General features: G+C 46.4%; 10 non-coding genes across 10 annotated transcripts; all 10 read right to left on the bottom strand.

Moving 5' to 3' along the window:
* Positions 1 to 408: 408 nt before the first annotated feature.
* Positions 409 to 599, bottom strand: LOC130308287 (U2 spliceosomal RNA). The gene has a single exon (XR_008857273.1). It is a non-coding gene; the product is annotated as a U2 spliceosomal RNA (small nuclear RNA).
* A 2,077-nt stretch (positions 600 to 2,676) lies between these two features.
* On the bottom strand, positions 2,677 to 2,867 carry LOC130308299 (U2 spliceosomal RNA). The gene has a single exon (XR_008857284.1). It is a non-coding gene; the product is annotated as a U2 spliceosomal RNA (small nuclear RNA).
* A 2,091-nt stretch (positions 2,868 to 4,958) lies between these two features.
* On the bottom strand, positions 4,959 to 5,149 carry LOC130308310 (U2 spliceosomal RNA). The gene has a single exon (XR_008857296.1). It is a non-coding gene; the product is annotated as a U2 spliceosomal RNA (small nuclear RNA).
* Positions 5,150 to 7,236: 2,087 nt separating this feature from the next.
* LOC130308321 (U2 spliceosomal RNA) lies at positions 7,237 to 7,427 on the bottom strand. The gene has a single exon (XR_008857307.1). It is a non-coding gene; the product is annotated as a U2 spliceosomal RNA (small nuclear RNA).
* Positions 7,428 to 9,509: 2,082 nt separating this feature from the next.
* On the bottom strand, positions 9,510 to 9,700 carry LOC130308326 (U2 spliceosomal RNA). The gene has a single exon (XR_008857310.1). It is a non-coding gene; the product is annotated as a U2 spliceosomal RNA (small nuclear RNA).
* Positions 9,701 to 11,785: 2,085 nt separating this feature from the next.
* On the bottom strand, positions 11,786 to 11,976 carry LOC130308288 (U2 spliceosomal RNA). The gene has a single exon (XR_008857274.1). It is a non-coding gene; the product is annotated as a U2 spliceosomal RNA (small nuclear RNA).
* A 2,078-nt stretch (positions 11,977 to 14,054) lies between these two features.
* LOC130308289 (U2 spliceosomal RNA) lies at positions 14,055 to 14,245 on the bottom strand. Its single transcript, XR_008857275.1, has one exon. It is a non-coding gene; the product is annotated as a U2 spliceosomal RNA (small nuclear RNA).
* Positions 14,246 to 16,332: 2,087 nt separating this feature from the next.
* LOC130308290 (U2 spliceosomal RNA) lies at positions 16,333 to 16,523 on the bottom strand. The gene has a single exon (XR_008857276.1). It is a non-coding gene; the product is annotated as a U2 spliceosomal RNA (small nuclear RNA).
* A 2,085-nt stretch (positions 16,524 to 18,608) lies between these two features.
* Positions 18,609 to 18,799, bottom strand: LOC130308291 (U2 spliceosomal RNA). Its single transcript, XR_008857277.1, has one exon. It is a non-coding gene; the product is annotated as a U2 spliceosomal RNA (small nuclear RNA).
* A 2,086-nt stretch (positions 18,800 to 20,885) lies between these two features.
* LOC130308292 (U2 spliceosomal RNA) lies at positions 20,886 to 21,076 on the bottom strand. Its single transcript, XR_008857278.1, has one exon. It is a non-coding gene; the product is annotated as a U2 spliceosomal RNA (small nuclear RNA).
* Between the last annotated feature and the right edge of the window lie 595 nt (positions 21,077 to 21,671).

Genomic DNA, 21,671 nt, shown 5'->3' on the forward strand with positions numbered 1-21,671 from the left:
CACGTTCAACCAGGGAATTAAGGGGTAGGGGTGTGGCGCGATATTGGGGAAGGGATGAGATTTTATATTTCTTCATAAGCATTAATCTTATTTTGTCAATTAGGAACATTCAGCACCCACCCGCTATCAAGGCAGCTGCCTATCATGTCATGCCCTACCTGCACAGGTGTGCTGGCTACTCAAATGATCCAATTAAGGAGGCCATTTAGTCAGCAGCAGCAGAAGTCCTGTGCCTGGACGCTCCAACAGGGGCCAGACACAAGCAGAAGCAGAAGCAGCAGAAGCAGCAGCAGCACCACCTTTTGTTTTTTGGCTGCAGCAGCAGCAAGGCCCACAGGGCTGGCTAGCTGGCTAGCCAGCAAGCAGGTAGCAATGAAAGTAGGAATCTTTCTTTTTAACCCTGTAAGGGGGTGGTGCACTGTACCCGAAGATACTGCCATATCGGGTCAATGCATAGGGCGACGGAAGCAAGCTTCGAAATCGGCCCCCGTTCTCAAAAATCCATTTAATATATGGTCCCCAGATAGGGGACGTATCAGATATTAAACTGATAAGAACAGATACTACACTTGATCTTAGCCAAAAGGCCGAGAAGCGATAACCGTGAAAGGGGCGGGCCCAACAAGGTCCCCTTCATGGGCACTATCACTGCTTGCTGTCAGGGAGGCTGCCAGACAATTTTCCATGCACACTCTGGGCTGGGGGGCAGTCAACCACCAGTACACACAGCAGAACCTAAACCCATACCATTATTGCTAAGCAGCAAGACAGGGGCCCATTGCACTCCCACGGGGCCTTTTTAAATGCAATCCATAACCCGGATTTGCCAGGAACCCTTCTTACTCCTCCTACTTGCATGTGACACTGGGCTTAGGATCTGCATAGGAAACACACACACAAGCACACACCTACCTTTGTTGCCTGCAGATGCCTCCTTGGCTGTCCCCAAACGGTATCAAACCAACACCCACGGGAAGCTGTAAGCATAGAGGACATGCCTGCACCCCATTGGACTTACCTGTGTGGGTTAAATCCGGGTTATTTGACAACCTATGGCGGTGATGGTTCTGCTCAGGCAGAGCAGTGCTGATGCTCCTCATAAAGCTGTCGCTGCTGTGAAGGTTCTAGGTGACATCACAAATCCCTTTGGTTACATACACAACAAAGCTGGGTTGTTGTTGTTTACACTCTGCAAGGCCTGTGGAAGTGAGTGACATCATAGCACTGTAGTTCTGAGGGTTCAAGATGGATGCAACAATCTCCTGTTGCTTCTATGAAGGCCGTAATAGACGACATCACCAAACAGCTCCATAGTCACATACACAGCAAAGGAGAGATGTTGTTTACACCTAGTGATGTCAGTGGTATTGAGTGACATCACAGCACAGTGCTAAGGCTCCTGGGCCTGGACACAGCAGCGGCTGCAATATCTCAACGGAGAATACGTTTATATCTATGTGTGTGTGTGCGCATATATATATATATATATATATATATATATATATATTTCTCCGCCGAAATCACTTTTAAACCCATTTCCACCTTTTTTTCCCTTCTCCTCCTCTTACTTTTTTTTCACGTTTTTTTACGTTTTTCTCCTTTTCGCCTCTTTTCTGGGCGTATTATTCTTCTTTTTCTTCTTTTTTTTCGTCTAATGCATACCCCATCAGTGCAGCAATGCTTATTCAATACCGCCAGCAGATGGAGACACTGGGGGATAATTTTCTAAGGATTTATACTGATTTTTCCTGTCTGAATTTGTCGCACAGAAAGTTGCAGGCCAAATATGTGTGACATTTCTGCGACTTTAGCTTCTAGAGCATTTTTACAACATTATACATAGGTGCTGAATACATAAAAAGCGACTGTTCAGCGACAGACAAGTCGCATCGGCTGAAAGTAGGCCAGAATGTCAGTCCATGTTGGAGCAGGTTTAGATACAGTCTAAAGCATAGATCTCAAAGTCTGTGCACAGAATTTAGCAAGGGCCTCGCACCTTCTGATGCATCAGGTAGGTGCACAATAGCATAGCCTAACCCTCTGTACTTTGGTCTATATTGATGCGGGACATAGACAGCCAGCTGATGACCAATCCATTAGTGCAATGGATGGCTGGAAGCATTTGTCTTTGCCTTTGCAATACCACAGAAGCAATGCATGGTCAATGTACAGCAATGACACACCTGTGTGAACAGCCAGGAGACCCCCCCCCCATGTTATGTTACATAGTTACATAGTTAGTACGGTCGAAAAAAGACATATGTCCATCACGTTCAACCAGGGAATTAAGGGGTAGGGGTGTGGCGCGATATTGGGGAAGGGATGAGATTTTATATTTCTTCATAAGCATTAATCTTATTTTGTCAATTAGGAACATTCAGCACCCACCCGCTATCAAGGCAGCTGCCTATCATGTCATGCCCTACCTGCACAGGTGTGCTGGCTACTCAAATGATCCAATTAAGGAGGCCATTTAGTCAGCAGCAGCAGAAGTCCTGTGCCTGGACGCTCCAACAGGGGCCAGACACAAGCAGAAGCAGAAGCAGCAGAAGCAGCAGCAGCACCACCTTTTGTTTTTTGGCTGCAGCAGCAGCAAGGCCCACAGGGCTGGCTAGCTGGCTAGCCAGCAAGCAGGTAGCAATGAAAGTAGGAATCTTTCTTTTTAACCCTGTAAGGGGGTGGTGCACTGTACCCGAAGATACTGCCATATCGGGTCAATGCATAGGGCGACGGAAGCAAGCTTCGAAATCGGCCCCCGTTCTCAAAAATCCATTTAATATATGGTCCCCAGATAGGGGACGTATCAGATATTAAACTGATAAGAACAGATACTACACTTGATCTTAGCCAAAAGGCCGAGAAGCGATAACCGTGAAAGGGGCGGGCCCAACAAGGTCCCCTTCATGGGCACTATCACTGCTTGCTGTCAGGGAGGCTGCCAGACAATTTTCCATGCACACTCTGGGCTGGGGGGCAGTCAACCACCAGTACACACAGCAGAACCTAAACCCATACCATTATTGCTAAGCAGCAAGACAGGGGCCCATTGCACTCCCACGGGGCCTTTTTAAATGCAATCCATAACCCGGATTTGCCAGGAACCCTTCTTACTCCTCCTACTTGCATGTGACACTGGGCTTAGGATCTGCATAGGAAACACACACACAAGCACACACCTACCTTTGTTGCCTGCAGATGCCTCCTTGGCTGTCCCCAAACGGTATCAAACCAACACCCACGGGAAGCTGTAAGCATAGAGGACATGCCTGCACCCCATTGGACTTACCTGTGTGGGTTAAATCCGGGTTATTTGACAACCTATGGCGGTGATGGTTCTGCTCAGGCAGAGCAGTGCTGATGCTCCTCATAAAGCTGTCGCTGCTGTGAAGGTTCTAGGTGACATCACAAATCCCTTTGGTTACATACACAACAAAGCTGGGTTGTTGTTGTTTACACTCTGCAAGGCCTGTGGAAGTGAGTGACATCATAGCACTGTAGTTCTGAGGGTTCAAGATGGATGCAACAATCTCCTGTTGCTTCTATGAAGGCCGTAATAGACGACATCACCAAACAGCTCCATAGTCACATACACAGCAAAGGAGAGATGTTGTTTACACCTAGTGATGTCAGTGGTATTGAGTGACATCACAGCACAGTGCTAAGGCTCCTGGGCCTGGACACAGCAGCGGCTGCAATATCTCAACGGAGAATACGTTTATATCTATGTGTGTGTGTGCGCATATATATATATATATATATATATATATATATATATATATATATATATATTTCTCCGCCGAAATCACTTTTAAACCCATTTCCACCTTTTTTTCCCTTCTCCTCCTCTTACTTTTTTTTCACGTTTTTTTACGTTTTTCTCCTTTTCGCCTCTTTTCTGGGCGTATTATTCTTCTTTTTCTTCTTTTTTTTCGTCTAATGCATACCCCATCAGTGCAGCAATGCTTATTCAATACCGCCAGCAGATGGAGACACTGGGGGATAATTTTCTAAGGATTTATACTGATTTTTCCTGTCTGAATTTGTCGCACAGAAAGTTGCAGGCCAAATATGTGTGACATTTCTGCGACTTTAGCTTCTAGAGCATTTTTACAACATTATACATAGGTGCTGAATACATAAAAAGCGACTGTTCAGCGACAGACAAGTCGCATCGGCTGAAAGTAGGCCAGAATGTCAGTCCATGTTGGAGCAGGTTTAGATACAGTCTAAAGCATAGATCTCAAAGTCTGTGCACAGAATTTAGCAAGGGCCTCGCACCTTCTGATGCATCAGGTAGGTGCACAATAGCATAGCCTAACCCTCTGTACTTTGGTCTATATTGATGCGGGACATAGACAGCCAGCTGATGACCAATCCATTAGTGCAATGGATGGCTGGAAGCATTTGTCTTTGCCTTTGCAATACCACAGAAGCAATGCATGGTCAATGTACAGCAATGACACACCTGTGTGAACAGCCAGGAGACCCCCCCCCCATGTTATGTTACATAGTTACATAGTTAGTACGGTCGAAAAAAGACATATGTCCATCACGTTCAACCAGGGAATTAAGGGGTAGGGGTGTGGCGCGATATTGGGGAAGGGATGAGATTTTATATTTCTTCATAAGCATTAATCTTATTTTGTCAATTAGGAACATTCAGCACCCACCCGCTATCAAGGCAGCTGCCTATCATGTCATGCCCTACCTGCACAGGTGTGCTGGCTACTCAAATGATCCAATTAAGGAGGCCATTTAGTCAGCAGCAGCAGAAGTCCTGTGCCTGGACGCTCCAACAGGGGCCAGACACAAGCAGAAGCAGAAGCAGCAGAAGCAGCAGCAGCACCACCTTTTGTTTTTTGGCTGCAGCAGCAGCAAGGCCCACAGGGCTGGCTAGCTGGCTAGCCAGCAAGCAGGTAGCAATGAAAGTAGGAATCTTTCTTTTTAACCCTGTAAGGGGGTGGTGCACTGTACCCGAAGATACTGCCATATCGGGTCAATGCATAGGGCGACGGAAGCAAGCTTCGAAATCGGCCCCCGTTCTCAAAAATCCATTTAATATATGGTCCCCAGATAGGGGACGTATCAGATATTAAACTGATAAGAACAGATACTACACTTGATCTTAGCCAAAAGGCCGAGAAGCGATAACCGTGAAAGGGGCGGGCCCAACAAGGTCCCCTTCATGGGCACTATCACTGCTTGCTGTCAGGGAGGCTGCCAGACAATTTTCCATGCACACTCTGGGCTGGGGGGCAGTCAACCACCAGTACACACAGCAGAACCTAAACCCATACCATTATTGCTAAGCAGCAAGACAGGGGCCCATTGCACTCCCACGGGGCCTTTTTAAATGCAATCCATAACCCGGATTTGCCAGGAACCCTTCTTACTCCTCCTACTTGCATGTGACACTGGGCTTAGGATCTGCATAGGAAACACACACACAAGCACACACCTACCTTTGTTGCCTGCAGATGCCTCCTTGGCTGTCCCCAAACGGTATCAAACCAACACCCACGGGAAGCTGTAAGCATAGAGGACATGCCTGCACCCCATTGGACTTACCTGTGTGGGTTAAATCCGGGTTATTTGACAACCTATGGCGGTGATGGTTCTGCTCAGGCAGAGCAGTGCTGATGCTCCTCATAAAGCTGTCGCTGCTGTGAAGGTTCTAGGTGACATCACAAATCCCTTTGGTTACATACACAACAAAGCTGGGTTGTTGTTGTTTACACTCTGCAAGGCCTGTGGAAGTGAGTGACATCATAGCACTGTAGTTCTGAGGGTTCAAGATGGATGCAACAATCTCCTGTTGCTTCTATGAAGGCCGTAATAGACGACATCACCAAACAGCTCCATAGTCACATACACAGCAAAGGAGAGATGTTGTTTACACCTAGTGATGTCAGTGGTATTGAGTGACATCACAGCACAGTGCTAAGGCTCCTGGGCCTGGACACAGCAGCGGCTGCAATATCTCAACGGAGAATACGTTTATATCTATGTGTGTGTGTGCGCATATATATATATATATATATATATATATATATATATATATATATATTTCTCCGCCGAAATCACTTTTAAACCCATTTCCACCTTTTTTTCCCTTCTCCTCCTCTTACTTTTTTTTCACGTTTTTTTACGTTTTTCTCCTTTTCGCCTCTTTTCTGGGCGTATTATTCTTCTTTTTCTTCTTTTTTTTCGTCTAATGCATACCCCATCAGTGCAGCAATGCTTATTCAATACCGCCAGCAGATGGAGACACTGGGGGATAATTTTCTAAGGATTTATACTGATTTTTCCTGTCTGAATTTGTCGCACAGAAAGTTGCAGGCCAAATATGTGTGACATTTCTGCGACTTTAGCTTCTAGAGCATTTTTACAACATTATACATAGGTGCTGAATACATAAAAAGCGACTGTTCAGCGACAGACAAGTCGCATCGGCTGAAAGTAGGCCAGAATGTCAGTCCATGTTGGAGCAGGTTTAGATACAGTCTAAAGCATAGATCTCAAAGTCTGTGCACAGAATTTAGCAAGGGCCTCGCACCTTCTGATGCATCAGGTAGGTGCACAATAGCATAGCCTAACCCTCTGTACTTTGGTCTATATTGATGCGGGACATAGACAGCCAGCTGATGACCAATCCATTAGTGCAATGGATGGCTGGAAGCATTTGTCTTTGCCTTTGCAATACCACAGAAGCAATGCATGGTCAATGTACAGCAATGACACACCTGTGTGAACAGCCAGGAGACCCCCCCCCCATGTTATGTTACATAGTTACATAGTTAGTACGGTCGAAAAAAGACATATGTCCATCACGTTCAACCAGGGAATTAAGGGGTAGGGGTGTGGCGCGATATTGGGGAAGGGATGAGATTTTATATTTCTTCATAAGCATTAATCTTATTTTGTCAATTAGGAACATTCAGCACCCACCCGCTATCAAGGCAGCTGCCTATCATGTCATGCCCTACCTGCACAGGTGTGCTGGCTACTCAAATGATCCAATTAAGGAGGCCATTTAGTCAGCAGCAGCAGAAGTCCTGTGCCTGGACGCTCCAACAGGGGCCAGACACAAGCAGAAGCAGAAGCAGCAGAAGCAGCAGCAGCACCACCTTTTGTTTTTTGGCTGCAGCAGCAGCAAGGCCCACAGGGCTGGCTAGCTGGCTAGCCAGCAAGCAGGTAGCAATGAAAGTAGGAATCTTTCTTTTTAACCCTGTAAGGGGGTGGTGCACTGTACCCGAAGATACTGCCATATCGGGTCAATGCATAGGGCGACGGAAGCAAGCTTCGAAATCGGCCCCCGTTCTCAAAAATCCATTTAATATATGGTCCCCAGATAGGGGACGTATCAGATATTAAACTGATAAGAACAGATACTACACTTGATCTTAGCCAAAAGGCCGAGAAGCGATAACCGTGAAAGGGGCGGGCCCAACAAGGTCCCCTTCATGGGCACTATCACTGCTTGCTGTCAGGGAGGCTGCCAGACAATTTTCCATGCACACTCTGGGCTGGGGGGCAGTCAACCACCAGTACACACAGCAGAACCTAAACCCATACCATTATTGCTAAGCAGCAAGACAGGGGCCCATTGCACTCCCACGGGGCCTTTTTAAATGCAATCCATAACCCGGATTTGCCAGGAACCCTTCTTACTCCTCCTACTTGCATGTGACACTGGGCTTAGGATCTGCATAGGAAACACACACACAAGCACACACCTACCTTTGTTGCCTGCAGATGCCTCCTTGGCTGTCCCCAAACGGTATCAAACCAACACCCACGGGAAGCTGTAAGCATAGAGGACATGCCTGCACCCCATTGGACTTACCTGTGTGGGTTAAATCCGGGTTATTTGACAACCTATGGCGGTGATGGTTCTGCTCAGGCAGAGCAGTGCTGATGCTCCTCATAAAGCTGTCGCTGCTGTGAAGGTTCTAGGTGACATCACAAATCCCTTTGGTTACATACACAACAAAGCTGGGTTGTTGTTGTTTACACTCTGCAAGGCCTGTGGAAGTGAGTGACATCATAGCACTGTAGTTCTGAGGGTTCAAGATGGATGCAACAATCTCCTGTTGCTTCTATGAAGGCCGTAATAGACGACATCACCAAACAGCTCCATAGTCACATACACAGCAAAGGAGAGATGTTGTTTACACCTAGTGATGTCAGTGGTATTGAGTGACATCACAGCACAGTGCTAAGGCTCCTGGGCCTGGACACAGCAGCGGCTGCAATATCTCAACGGAGAATACGTTTATATCTATGTGTGTGTGTGCGCATATATATATATATATATATATATATATATATATATATATTTCTCCGCCGAAATCACTTTTAAACCCATTTCCACCTTTTTTTCCCTTCTCCTCCTCTTACTTTTTTTTCAAGTTTTTTTACGTTTTTCTCCTTTTCGCCTCTTTTCTGGGCGTATTATTCTTCTTTTTCTTCTTTTTTTTCGTCTAATGCATACCCCATCAGTGCAGCAATGCTTATTCAATACCGCCAGCAGATGGAGACACTGGGGGATAATTTTCTAAGGATTTATACTGATTTTTCCTGTCTGAATTTGTCGCACAGAAAGTTGCAGGCCAAATATGTGTGACATTTCTGCGACTTTAGCTTCTAGAGCATTTTTACAACATTATACATAGGTGCTGAATACATAAAAAGCGACTGTTCAGCGACAGACAAGTCGCATCGGCTGAAAGTAGGCCAGAATGTCAGTCCATGTTGGAGCAGGTTTAGATACAGTCTAAAGCATAGATCTCAAAGTCTGTGCACAGAATTTAGCAAGGGCCTCGCACCTTCTGATGCATCAGGTAGGTGCACAATAGCATAGCCTAACCCTCTGTACTTTGGTCTATATTGATGCGGGACATAGACAGCCAGCTGATGACCAATCCATTAGTGCAATGGATGGCTGGAAGCATTTGTCTTTGCCTTTGCAATACCACAGAAGCAATGCATGGTCAATGTACAGCAATGACACACCTGTGTGAACAGCCAGGAGACCCCCCCCCCCATGTTATGTTACATAGTTACATAGTTAGTACGGTCGAAAAAAGACATATGTCCATCACGTTCAACCAGGGAATTAAGGGGTAGGGGTGTGGCGCGATATTGGGGAAGGGATGAGATTTTATATTTCTTCATAAGCATTAATCTTATTTTGTCAATTAGGAACATTCAGCACCCACCCGCTATCAAGGCAGCTGCCTATCATGTCATGCCCTACCTGCACAGGTGTGCTGGCTACTCAAATGATCCAATTAAGGAGGCCATTTAGTCAGCAGCAGCAGAAGTCCTGTGCCTGGACGCTCCAACAGGGGCCAGACACAAGCAGAAGCAGAAGCAGCAGAAGCAGCAGCAGCACCACCTTTTGTTTTTTGGCTGCAGCAGCAGCAAGGCCCACAGGGCTGGCTAGCTGGCTAGCCAGCAAGCAGGTAGCAATGAAAGTAGGAATCTTTCTTTTTAACCCTGTAAGGGGGTGGTGCACTGTACCCGAAGATACTGCCATATCGGGTCAATGCATAGGGCGACGGAAGCAAGCTTCGAAATCGGCCCCCGTTCTCAAAAATCCATTTAATATATGGTCCCCAGATAGGGGACGTATCAGATATTAAACTGATAAGAACAGATACTACACTTGATCTTAGCCAAAAGGCCGAGAAGCGATAACCGTGAAAGGGGCGGGCCCAACAAGGTCCCCTTCATGGGCACTATCACTGCTTGCTGTCAGGGAGGCTGCCAGACAATTTTCCATGCACACTCTGGGCTGGGGGGCAGTCAACCACCAGTACACACAGCAGAACCTAAACCCATACCATTATTGCTAAGCAGCAAGACAGGGGCCCATTGCACTCCCACGGGGCCTTTTTAAATGCAATCCATAACCCGGATTTGCCAGGAACCCTTCTTACTCCTCCTACTTGCATGTGACACTGGGCTTAGGATCTGCATAGGAAACACACACACAAGCACACACCTACCTTTGTTGCCTGCAGATGCCTCCTTGGCTGTCCCCAAACGGTATCAAACCAACACCCACGGGAAGCTGTAAGCATAGAGGACATGCCTGCACCCCATTGGACTTACCTGTGTGGGTTAAATCCGGGTTATTTGACAACCTATGGCGGTGATGGTTCTGCTCAGGCAGAGCAGTGCTGATGCTCCTCATAAAGCTGTCGCTGCTGTGAAGGTTCTAGGTGACATCACAAATCCCTTTGGTTACATACACAACAAAGCTGGGTTGTTGTTGTTTACACTCTGCAAGGCCTGTGGAAGTGAGTGACATCATAGCACTGTAGTTCTGAGGGTTCAAGATGGATGCAACAATCTCCTGTTGCTTCTATGAAGGCCGTAATAGACGACATCACCAAACAGCTCCATAGTCACATACACAGCAAAGGAGAGATGTTGTTTACACCTAGTGATGTCAGTGGTATTGAGTGACATCACAGCACAGTGCTAAGGCTCCTGGGCCTGGACACAGCAGCGGCTGCAATATCTCAACGGAGAATACGTTTATATCTATGTGTGTGTGTGCGCATATATATATATATATATATATATATATATATATATATATATATTTCTCCGCCGAAATCACTTTTAAACCCATTTCCACCTTTTTTTCCCTTCTCCTCCTCTTACTTTTTTTTCAAGTTTTTTTACGTTTTTCTCCTTTTCGCCTCTTTTCTGGGCGTATTATTCTTCTTTTTCTTCTTTTTTTTCGTCTAATGCATACCCCATCAGTGCAGCAATGCTTATTCAATACCGCCAGCAGATGGAGACACTGGGGGATAATTTTCTAAGGATTTATACTGATTTTTCCTGTCTGAATTTGTCGCACAGAAAGTTGCAGGCCAAATATGTGTGACATTTCTGCGACTTTAGCTTCTAGAGCATTTTTACAACATTATACATAGGTGCTGAATACATAAAAAGCGACTGTTCAGCGACAGACAAGTCGCATCGGCTGAAAGTAGGCCAGAATGTCAGTCCATGTTGGAGCAGGTTTAGATACAGTCTAAAGCATAGATCTCAAAGTCTGTGCACAGAATTTAGCAAGGGCCTCGCACCTTCTGATGCATCAGGTAGGTGCACAATAGCATAGCCTAACCCTCTGTACTTTGGTCTATATTGATGCGGGACATAGACAGCCAGCTGATGACCAATCCATTAGTGCAATGGATGGCTGGAAGCATTTGTCTTTGCCTTTGCAATACCACAGAAGCAATGCATGGTCAATGTACAGCAATGACACACCTGTGTGAACAGCCAGGAGACCCCCCCCCCATGTTATGTTACATAGTTACATAGTTAGTACGGTCGAAAAAAGACATATGTCCATCACGTTCAACCAGGGAATTAAGGGGTAGGGGTGTGGCGCGATATTGGGGAAGGGATGAGATTTTATATTTCTTCATAAGCATTAATCTTATTTTGTCAATTAGGAACATTCAGCACCCACCCGCTATCAAGGCAGCTGCCTATCATGTCATGCCCTACCTGCACAGGTGTGCTGGCTACTCAAATGATCCAATTAAGGAGGCCATTTAGTCAGCAGCAGCAGAAGTCCTGTGCCTGGACGCTCCAACAGGGGCCAGACACAAGCAGAAGCAGAAGCAGCAGAAGCAGCAGCAGCACCACCTTTTGTTTTTTGGCTGCAGCAGCAGCAAGGCCCACAGGGCTGGCTAGCTGGCTAGCCAGCAAGCAGGTAGCAATGAAAGTAGGAATCTTTCTTTTTAACCCTGTAAGGGGGTGGTGCACTGTACCCGAAGATACTGCCATATCGGGTCAATGCATAGGGCGACGGAAGCAAGCTTCGAAATCGGCCCCCGTTCTCAAAAATCCATTTAATATATGGTCCCCAGATAGGGGACGTATCAGATATTAAACTGATAAGAACAGATACTACACTTGATCTTAGCCAAAAGGCCGAGAAGCGATAACCGTGAAAGGGGCGGGCCCAACAAGGTCCCCTTCATGGGCACTATCACTGCTTGCTGTCAGGGAGGCTGCCAGACAATTTTCCATGCACACTCTGGGCTGGGGGGCAGTCAACCACCAGTACACACAGCAGAACCTAAACCCATACCATTATTGCTAAGCAGCAAGACAGGGGCCCATTGCACTCCCACGGGGCCTTTTTAAATGCAATCCATAACCCGGATTTGCCAGGAACCCTTCTTACTCCTCCTACTTGCATGTGACACTGGGCTTAGGATCTGCATAGGAAACACACACACAAGCACACACCTACCTTTGTTGCCTGCAGATGCCTCCTTGGCTGTCCCCAAACGGTATCAAACCAACACCCACGGGAAGCTGTAAGCATAGAGGACATGCCTGCACCCCATTGGACTTACCTGTGTGGGTTAAATCCGGGTTATTTGACAACCTATGGCGGTGATGGTTCTGCTCAGGCAGAGCAGTGCTGATGCTCCTCATAAAGCTGTCGCTGCTGTGAAGGTTCTAGGTGACATCACAAATCCCTTTGGTTACATACACAACAAAGCTGGGTTGTTGTTGTTTACACTCTGCAAGGCCTGTGGAAGTGAGTGACATCATAGCACTGTAGTTCTGAGGGTTCAAGATGGATGCAACAATCTCCTGTTGCTTCTATGAAGGCCGTAATAGACGACATCACCAAACAGCTCCATAGTCACATACACAGCAAAGGAGAGATGTTGTTTACACCTAGTGATGTCAGTGGTATTGAGTGACATCACAGCACAGTGCTAAGGCTCCTGGGCCTGGACACAGCAGCGGCTGCAATATCTCAACGGAGAATACGTTTATATCTATGTGTGTGTGTGCGCATATATATATATATATATATATATATATATTTCTCCGCCGAAATCACTTTTAAACCCATTTCCACCTTTTTTTCCCTTCTCCTCCTCTTACTTTTTTTTCACGTTTTTTTACGTTTTTCTCCTTTTCGCCTCTTTTCTGGGCGTATTATTCTTCTTTTTCTTCTTTTTTTTCGTCTAATGCATACCCCATCAGTGCAGCAATGCTTATTCAATACCGCCAGCAGATGGAGACACTGGGGGATAATTTTCTAAGGATTTATACTGATTTTTCCTGTCTGAATTTGTCGCACAGAAAGTTGCAGGCCAAATATGTGTGACATTTCTGCGACTTTAGCTTCTAGAGCATTTTTACAACATTATACATAGGTGCTGAATACATAAAAAGCGACTGTTCAGCGACAGACAAGTCGCATCGGCTGAAAGTAGGCCAGAATGTCAGTCCATGTTGGAGCAGGTTTAGATACAGTCTAAAGCATAGATCTCAAAGTCTGTGCACAGAATTTAGCAAGGGCCTCGCACCTTCTGATGCATCAGGTAGGTGCACAATAGCATAGCCTAACCCTCTGTACTTTGGTCTATATTGATGCGGGACATAGACAGCCAGCTGATGACCAATCCATTAGTGCAATGGATGGCTGGAAGCATTTGTCTTTGCCTTTGCAATACCACAGAAGCAATGCATGGTCAATGTACAGCAATGACACACCTGTGTGAACAGCCAGGAGACCCCCCCCCCCATGTTATGTTACATAGTTACATAGTTAGTACGGTCGAAAAAAGACATATGTCCATCACGTTCAACCAGGGAATTAAGGGGTAGGGGTGTGGCGCGATATTGGGGAAGGGATGAGATTTTATATTTCTTCATAAGCATTAATCTTATTTTGTCAATTAGGAACATTCAGCACCCACCCGCTATCAAGGCAGCTGCCTATCATGTCATGCCCTACCTGCACAGGTGTGCTGGCTACTCAAATGATCCAATTAAGGAGGCCATTTAGTCAGCAGCAGCAGAAGTCCTGTGCCTGGACGCTCCAACAGGGGCCAGACACAAGCAGAAGCAGAAGCAGCAGAAGCAGCAGCAGCAGCAGCACCACCTTTTGTTTTTTGGCTGCAGCAGCAGCAAGGCCCACAGGGCTGGCTAGCTGGCTAGCCAGCAAGCAGGTAGCAATGAAAGTAGGAATCTTTCTTTTTAACCCTGTAAGGGGGTGGTGCACTGTACCCGAAGATACTGCCATATCGGGTCAATGCATAGGGCGACGGAAGCAAGCTTCGAAATCGGCCCCCGTTCTCAAAAATCCATTTAATATATGGTCCCCAGATAGGGGACGTATCAGATATTAAACTGATAAGAACAGATACTACACTTGATCTTAGCCAAAAGGCCGAGAAGCGATAACCGTGAAAGGGGCGGGCCCAACAAGGTCCCCTTCATGGGCACTATCACTGCTTGCTGTCAGGGAGGCTGCCAGACAATTTTCCATGCACACTCTGGGCTGGGGGGCAGTCAACCACCAGTACACACAGCAGAACCTAAACCCATACCATTATTGCTAAGCAGCAAGACAGGGGCCCATTGCACTCCCACGGGGCCTTTTTAAATGCAATCCATAACCCGGATTTGCCAGGAACCCTTCTTACTCCTCCTACTTGCATGTGACACTGGGCTTAGGATCTGCATAGGAAACACACACACAAGCACACACCTACCTTTGTTGCCTGCAGATGCCTCCTTGGCTGTCCCCAAACGGTATCAAACCAACACCCACGGGAAGCTGTAAGCATAGAGGACATGCCTGCACCCCATTGGACTTACCTGTGTGGGTTAAATCCGGGTTATTTGACAACCTATGGCGGTGATGGTTCTGCTCAGGCAGAGCAGTGCTGATGCTCCTCATAAAGCTGTCGCTGCTGTGAAGGTTCTAGGTGACATCACAAATCCCTTTGGTTACATACACAACAAAGCTGGGTTGTTGTTGTTTACACTCTGCAAGGCCTGTGGAAGTGAGTGACATCATAGCACTGTAGTTCTGAGGGTTCAAGATGGATGCAACAATCTCCTGTTGCTTCTATGAAGGCCGTAATAGACGACATCACCAAACAGCTCCATAGTCACATACACAGCAAAGGAGAGATGTTGTTTACACCTAGTGATGTCAGTGGTATTGAGTGACATCACAGCACAGTGCTAAGGCTCCTGGGCCTGGACACAGCAGCGGCTGCAATATCTCAACGGAGAATACGTTTATATCTATGTGTGTGTGTGCGCATATATATATATATATATATATATATATATATATATATATATATATTTCTCCGCCGAAATCACTTTTAAACCCATTTCCACCTTTTTTTCCCTTCTCCTCCTCTTACTTTTTTTTCACGTTTTTTTACGTTTTTCTCCTTTTCGCCTCTTTTCTGGGCGTATTATTCTTCTTTTTCTTCTTTTTTTTCGTCTAATGCATACCCCATCAGTGCAGCAATGCTTATTCAATACCGCCAGCAGATGGAGACACTGGGGGATAATTTTCTAAGGATTTATACTGATTTTTCCTGTCTGAATTTGTCGCACAGAAAGTTGCAGGCCAAATATGTGTGACATTTCTGCGACTTTAGCTTCTAGAGCATTTTTACAACATTATACATAGGTGCTGAATACATAAAAAGCGACTGTTCAGCGACAGACAAGTCGCATCGGCTGAAAGTAGGCCAGAATGTCAGTCCATGTTGGAGCAGGTTTAGATACAGTCTAAAGCATAGATCTCAAAGTCTGTGCACAGAATTTAGCAAGGGCCTCGCACCTTCTGATGCATCAGGTAGGTGCACAATAGCATAGCCTAACCCTCTGTACTTTGGTCTATATTGATGCGGGACATAGACAGCCAGCTGATGACCAATCCATTAGTGCAATGGATGGCTGGAAGCATTTGTCTTTGCCTTTGCAATACCACAGAAGCAATGCATGGTCAATGTACAGCAATGACACACCTGTGTGAACAGCCAGGAGACCCCCCCCCCATGTTATGTTACATAGTTACATAGTTAGTACGGTCGAAAAAAGACATATGTCCATCACGTTCAACCAGGGAATTAAGGGGTAGGGGTGTGGCGCGATATTGGGGAAGGGATGAGATTTTATATTTCTTCATAAGCATTAATCTTATTTTGTCAATTAGGAACATTCAGCACCCACCCGCTATCAAGGCAGCTGCCTATCATGTCATGCCCTACCTGCACAGGTGTGCTGGCTACTCAAATGATCCAATTAAGGAGGCCATTTAGTCAGCAGCAGCAGAAGTCCTGTGCCTGGACGCTCCAACAGGGGCCAGACACAAGCAGAAGCAGAAGCAGCAGAAGCAGCAGCAGCACCACCTTTTGTTTTTTGGCTGCAGCAGCAGCAAGGCCCACAGGGCTGGCTAGCTGGCTAGCCAGCAAGCAGGTAGCAATGAAAGTAGGAATCTTTCTTTTTAACCCTGTAAGGGGGTGGTGCACTGTACCCGAAGATACTGCCATATCGGGTCAATGCATAGGGCGACGGAAGCAAGCTTCGAAATCGGCCCCCGTTCTCAAAAATCCATTTAATATATGGTCCCCAGATAGGGGACGTATCAGATATTAAACTGATAAGAACAGATACTACACTTGATCTTAGCCAAAAGGCCGAGAAGCGATAACCGTGAAAGGGGCGGGCCCAACAAGGTCCCCTTCATGGGCACTATCACTGCTTGCTGTCAGGGAGGCTGCCAGACAATTTTCCATGCACACTCTGGGCTGGGGGGCAGTCAACCACCAGTACACACAGCAGAACCTAAACCCATACCATTATTGCTAAGCAGCAAGACAGGGGCCCATTGCACTCCCACGGGGCCTTTTTAAATGCAATCCATAACCCGGATTTGCCAGGAACCCTTCTTACTCCTCCTACTTGCATGTGACACTGGGCTTAGGATCTGCATAGGAAACACACACACAAGCACACACCTACCTTTGTTGCCTGCAGATGCCTCCTTGGCTGTCCCCAAACGGTATCAAACCAACACCCACGGGAAGCTGTAAGCATAGAGGACATGCCTGCACCCCATTGGACTTACCTGTGTGGGTTAAATCCGGGTTATTTGACAACCTATGGCGGTGATGGTTCTGCTCAGGCAGAGCAGTGCTGATGCTCCTCATAAAGCTGTCGCTGCTGTGAAGGTTCTAGGTGACATCACAAATCCCTTTGGTTACATACACAACAAAGCTGGGTTGTTGTTGTTTACACTCTGCAAGGCCTGTGGAAGTGAGTGACATCATAGCACTGTAGTTCTGAGGGTTCAAGATGGATGCAACAATCTCCTGTTGCTTCTATGAAGGCCGTAATAGACGACATCACCAAACAGCTCCATAGTCACATACACAGCAAAGGAGAGATGTTGTTTACACCTAGTGATGTCAGTGGTATTGAGTGACATCACAGCACAGTGCTAAGGCTCCTGGGCCTGGACACAGCAGCGGCTGCAATATCTCAACGGAGAATACGTTTATATCTATGTGTGTGTGTGCGCATATATATATATATATATATATATATATATATATATATATATATTTCTCCGCCGAAATCACTTTTAAACCCATTTCCACCTTTTTTTCCCTTCTCCTCCTCTTACTTTTTTTTCACGTTTTTTTACGTTTTTCTCCTTTTCGCCTCTTTTCTGGGCGTATTATTCTTCTTTTTCTTCTTTTTTTTCGTCTAATGCATACCCCATCAGTGCAGCAATGCTTATTCAATACCGCCAGCAGATGGAGACACTGGGGGATAATTTTCTAAGGATTTATACTGATTTTTCCTGTCTGAATTTGTCGCACAGAAAGTTGCAGGCCAAATATGTGTGACATTTCTGCGACTTTAGCTTCTAGAGCATTTTTACAACATTATACATAGGTGCTGAATACATAAAAAGCGACTGTTCAGCGACAGACAAGTCGCATCGGCTGAAAGTAGGCCAGAATGTCAGTCCATGTTGGAGCAGGTTTAGATACAGTCTAAAGCATAGATCTCAAAGTCTGTGCACAGAATTTAGCAAGGGCCTCGCACCTTCTGATGCATCAGGTAGGTGCACAATAGCATAGCCTAACCCTCTGTACTTTGGTCTATATTGATGCGGGACATAGACAGCCAGCTGATGACCAATCCATTAGTGCAATGGATGGCTGGAAGCATTTGTCTTTGCCTTTGCAATACCACAGAAGCAATGCATGGTCAATGTACAGCAATGACACACCTGTGTGAACAGCCAGGAGACCCCCCCCCCATGTTATGTTACATAGTTACATAGTTAGTACGGTCGAAAAAAGACATATGTCCATCACGTTCAACCAGGGAATTAAGGGGTAGGGGTGTGGCGCGATATTGGGGAAGGGATGAGATTTTATATTTCTTCATAAGCATTAATCTTATTTTGTCAATTAGGAACATTCAGCACCCACCCGCTATCAAGGCAGCTGCCTATCATGTCATGCCCTACCTGCACAGGTGTGCTGGCTACTCAAATGATCCAATTAAGGAGGCCATTTAGTCAGCAGCAGCAGAAGTCCTGTGCCTGGACGCTCCAACAGGGGCCAGACACAAGCAGAAGCAGAAGCAGCAGAAGCAGCAGCAGCACCACCTTTTGTTTTTTGGCTGCAGCAGCAGCAAGGCCCACAGGGCTGGCTAGCTGGCTAGCCAGCAAGCAGGTAGCAATGAAAGTAGGAATCTTTCTTTTTAACCCTGTAAGGGGGTGGTGCACTGTACCCGAAGATACTGCCATATCGGGTCAATGCATAGGGCGACGGAAGCAAGCTTCGAAATCGGCCCCCGTTCTCAAAAATCCATTTAATATATGGTCCCCAGATAGGGGACGTATCAGATATTAAACTGATAAGAACAGATACTACACTTGATCTTAGCCAAAAGGCCGAGAAGCGATAACCGTGAAAGGGGCGGGCCCAACAAGGTCCCCTTCATGGGCACTATCACTGCTTGCTGTCAGGGAGGCTGCCAGACAATTTTCCATGCACACTCTGGGCTGGGGGGCAGTCAACCACCAGTACACACAGCAGAACCTAAACCCATACCATTATTGCTAAGCAGCAAGACAGGGGCCCATTGCACTCCCACGGGGCCTTTTTAAATGCAATCCATAACCCGGATTTGCCAGGAACCCTTCTTACTCCTCCTACTTGCATGTGACACTGGGCTTAGGATCTGCATAGGAAACACACACACAAGCACACACCTACCTTTGTTGCCTGCAGATGCCTCCTTGGCTGTCCCCAAACGGTATCAAACCAACACCCACGGGAAGCTGTAAGCATAGAGGACATGCCTGCACCCCATTGGACTTACCTGTGTGGGTTAAATCCGGGTTATTTGACAACCTATGGCGGTGATGGTTCTGCTCAGGCAGAGCAGTGCTGATGCTCCTCATAAAGCTGTCGCTGCTGTGAAGGTTCTAGGTGACATCACAAATCCCTTTGGTTACATACACAACAAAGCTGGGTTGTTGTTGTTTACACTCTGCAAGGCCTGTGGAAGTGAGTGACATCATAGCACTGTAGTTCTGAGGGTTCAAGATGGATGCAACAATCTCCTGTTGCTTCTATGAAGGCCGTAATAGACGACATCACCAAACAGCTCCATAGTCACATACACAGCAAAGGAGAGATGTTGTTTACACCTAGTGATGTCAGTGGTATTGAGTGACATCACAGCACAGTGCTAAGGCTCCTGGGCCTGGACACAGCAGCGGCTGCAATATCTCAACGGAGAATACGTTTATATCTATGTGTGTGTGTGCGCATATATATATATATATATATATATATATATATATATATATATATTTCTCCGCCGAAATCACTTTTAAACCCATTTCCACCTTTTTTTCCCTTCTCCTCCTCTTACTTTTTTTTCACGTTTTTTTACGTTTTTCTCCTTTTCGCCTCTTTTCTGGGCGTATTATTCTTCTTTTTCTTCTTTTTTTTCGTCTAATGCATACCCCATCAGTGCAGCAATGCTTATTCAATACCGCCAGCAGATGGAGACACTGGGGGATAATTTTCTAAGGATTTATACTGATTTTTCCTGTCTGAATTTGTCGCACAGAAAGTTGCAGGCCAAATATGTGTGACATTTCTGCGACTTTAGCTTCTAGAGCATTTTTACAACATTATACATAGGTGCTGAATACATAAAAAGCGACTGTTCAGCGACAGACAAGTCGCATCGGCTGAAAGTAGGCCAGAATGTCAGTCCATGTTGGAGCAGGTTTAGATACAGTCTAAAGCATAGATCTCAAAGTCTGTGCACAGAATTTAGCAAGGGCCTCGCACCTTCTGATGCATCAGGTAGGTGCACAATAGCATAGCCTAACCCTCTGTACTTTGGTCTATATTGATGCGGGACATAGACAGCCAGCTGATGACCAATCCATTAGTGCAATGGATGGCTGGAAGCATTTGTCTTTGCCTTTGCAATACCACAGAAGCAATGCATGGTCAATGTACAGCAATGACACACCTGTGTGAACAGCCAGGAGACCCCCCCCCCCATGTTATGTTACATAGTTACATAGTTAGTACGGTCGAAAAAAGACATATGTCCATCACGTTCAACCAGGGAATTAAGGGGTAGGGGTGTGGCGCGATATTGGGGAAGGGATGAGATTTTATATTTCTTCATAAGCATTAATCTTATTTTGTCAATTAGGAACATTCAGCACCCACCCGCTATCAAGGCAGCTGCCTATCATGTCATGCCCTACCTGCACAGGTGTGCTGGCTACTCAAATGATCCAATTAAGGAGGCCATTTAGTCAGCAGCAGCAGAAGTCCTGTGCCTGGACGCTCCAACAGGGGCCAGACACAAGCAGAAGCAGAAGCAGCAGAAGCAGCAGCAGCACCACCTTTTGTTTTTTGGCTGCAGCAGCAGCAAGGCCCACAGGGCTGGCTAGCTGGCTAGCCAGCAAGCAGGTAGCAATGAAAGTAGGAATCTTTCTTTTTAACCCTGTAAGGGGGTGGTGCACTGTACCCGAAGATACTGCCATATCGGGTCAATGCATAGGGCGACGGAAGCAAGCTTCGAAATCGGCCCCCGTTCTCAAAAATCCATTTAATATATGGTCCCCAGATAGGGGACGTATCAGATATTAAACTGATAAGAACAGATACTACACTTGATCTTAGCCAAAAGGCCGAGAAGCGATAACCGTGAAAGGGGCGGGCCCAACAAGGTCCCCTTCATGGGCACTATCACTGCTTGCTGTCAGGGAGGCTGCCAGACAATTTTCCATGCACACTCTGGGCTGGGGGGCAGTCAACCACCAGTACACACAGCAGAACCTAAACCCATACCATTATTGCTAAGCAGCAAGACAGGGGCCCATTGCACTCCCACGGGGCCTTTTTAAATGCAATCCATAACCCGGATTTGCCAGGAACCCTTCTTACTCCTCCTACTTGCATGTGACACTGGGCTTAGGATCTGCATAGGAAACACACACACAAGCACACACCTACCTTTGTTGCCTGCAGATGCCTCCTTGGCTGTCCCCAAACGGTATCAAACCAACACCCACGGGAAGCTGTAAGCATAGAGGACATGCCTGCACCCCATTGGACTTACCTGTGTGGGTTAAATCCGGGTTATTTGACAACCTATGGCGGTGATGGTTCTGCTCAGGCAGAGCAGTGCTGATGCTCCTCATAAAGCTGTCGCTGCTGTGAAGGTTCTAGGTGACATCACAAATCCCTTTGGTTACATACACAACAAAGCTGGGTTGTTGTTGTTTACACTCTGCA

The sequence above is a fragment of the Hyla sarda genome, unplaced genomic scaffold (genome assembly GCF_029499605.1).
Source record: "Hyla sarda isolate aHylSar1 unplaced genomic scaffold, aHylSar1.hap1 scaffold_1478, whole genome shotgun sequence".
Taxonomy (NCBI): domain Eukaryota; kingdom Metazoa; phylum Chordata; class Amphibia; order Anura; family Hylidae; genus Hyla; species Hyla sarda.